General features: G+C 37.6%; 1 protein-coding gene across 7 annotated transcripts in view; it reads left to right on the forward strand.

Moving 5' to 3' along the window:
* The window catches only part of zip (myosin heavy chain 10), a 187,604-nt gene extending 185,511 nt beyond the window's left edge, over positions 1-2,093 (forward strand). For all 7 annotated transcript variants that reach the window (XM_086534381.1, XM_086534383.1, XM_086534384.1 and 4 more), the window contains one exon: positions 1-2,093. This exon is cut by the window's left edge and continues 656 nt beyond it. The gene's annotated coding sequence lies outside the window, so the exon portion shown is untranslated.

Below are 2,093 nucleotides of genomic sequence, written 5' to 3' on the forward strand. Positions count from 1 at the left end.
TGCACCATGAGTGAACTGACAAATTGTATTCAACATTCCAGGAAAATAGGGCTTATCAACGTTGGCATATTTGTACTTAATAGTAAGGAGGGAAGATTAATTGGATAGGATCTATGGTTACAAAAACAAAAGTTATAAAAGCACAAAGTTTCCTCTCCTAATCCCCAACAATTTGCTACCCTTGAGAGGAAGTTGGTACATCAGGTACCCACAAGAAAGTGTGAGGTAGGGATTAGTTGTTGGGGATGAGGACTTGGACGATAACCTTAGGTGAGTTGGTGTGGTAGGGAACGGCGCAGTGGTTGCCAAGCAACACTGGGCCCTCCCACTTGAGAGAGGTTGGATATACAAGTACACTCGTGGCTGAAGGGTTGGTGTGCACAGCCAGGTATGCCTTTTCCTCGTACCTGTGAGAGAGACGCACACCGACCCTACCACCTGGTGATGCCAGCAGTGCGAAAGGAGCTCAGTGGCTCAGGCAATATTTGCCAATGGACATCAAATAATATGAAGTGTGCTTCGGCACGCAACTTTTTTTACTGTCATAATAGATTTTCCTAACTTTGTATCAAACTAACCGTGAATGCTTCCAATCTGCTACATTTGTATAGATTAAATAATAATGGATGAACTAACATATTACCATTAGTTAAGAGCTGCCTATATGATTATTATTATTGTTATGTAATATCAGTGAGTATCTTGTATAGTTGCCCGGCCAATTAGCAATGCAGTCTTTCTTATCCATCCTGTACCTTTTATTTCTATTTTTATTTAGAGCTCATTAACTCACCAAGTATTCTTTCTCCTTTTTATAACTCATGTGTTTCCTTTTTTATTTAACTTTCATTTCTTTTTAGTTGTATTTACTGGTTGTAATCTTAGGCTTATTATTTATCTGAACCTTCCAAGTGACCTTATAAAAAAAGAAAAAAAAGGAAAAAAGTTTTTTGACTCATTGCTCACCAAGTCCCAATCTCTTCACCTATTATTGTAAATCATTCCCAGTTCTGTAGGAAGAGTATATGCCTTATAGATGTAGAACAAAGCTAGGGGGAGTAATAAATTAAATGATTATAAACAGAAGTAGCCATAGAGGGTAAATATGGAAATGATATACACTTGTACAGGATGGCCATAAGAAATATTTTCTTTCTTTTTCCTTTTTTTTCCAAGTAGCAGTAATGTCTTTTGAAATTGTGATTTAAAGGTATGAAAGCTTCTATAAGGTGCTTTGTTTTTGATATTGCTAATGCATTTGTTAATTTGAACTTTTTTGATCAGGTATCGTATGAACTAGGAAGAATTTCAGTCGAGCCAATTTTTCTATATAAATAAAAGAGCAGGGTACACTAGCTTACCAGTGAAGTTCAGGCCAGGAAAGTTCCACAGAGACTCGTCAGTTTGGAAGCACAAGTATATTCATGATTGAGAACGATAAGTCTCGAGTCTGGAGGGGATTTTTCCCCACTTGTTATACTTTATAATTTATCAAAATCCAACAACAGACTCGGGAAATGTTCACAGTTTTATGTCTACTAAAGAAATGTTATTAACAAACCTACCATTCCAAAATAAATGGAGGAATTAGATACTATTCAGAAAAAGAAAAAAAAAATTGTTGATTTTTCTATTTATTTGTGTGATCGCCTCAGCATACCGTAATGTCTGGGCCTCCTCACACGTGGGGACATGTACCGTCCAAAAGCGCAGGAAGAGCCATCCGCTCGGAGCCCTGCGACGCTACAGGGCGATGGCTGGAGTGATTCTGGTTGTTGTTGTTCCTATTCAGGGGGAAAATGTGCCAAGTGCATTATTAGTTAAGAGTTGATCGATTTGCAGGTGACGAACAACTGATCAAAAATATATATACATACACACACAAACAAACAAACAAAACACTTCTGCAGGTCTCCTGTCCCTGATCTTGTATTTCTTCTAGGGTTTTAAAGTAAGAGGAGGCTGGTTTGCTCATGTTAACATTACGGATTATGTCAGGATGTATTACACAACAATCTGTTTTTTATAATATTGCTCTTCTGTGTATACTTAGGATGTGCTCCAGCTGACTTGCAATAAATGGCCTTGACAAA

The sequence above is a fragment of the Penaeus japonicus genome, unplaced genomic scaffold (assembly GCF_977035675.1).
Source record: "Penaeus japonicus unplaced genomic scaffold, GWHDUDI00000001_assembly GWHDUDI00000041, whole genome shotgun sequence".
NCBI classification, from domain to species: domain Eukaryota; kingdom Metazoa; phylum Arthropoda; class Malacostraca; order Decapoda; family Penaeidae; genus Penaeus; species Penaeus japonicus.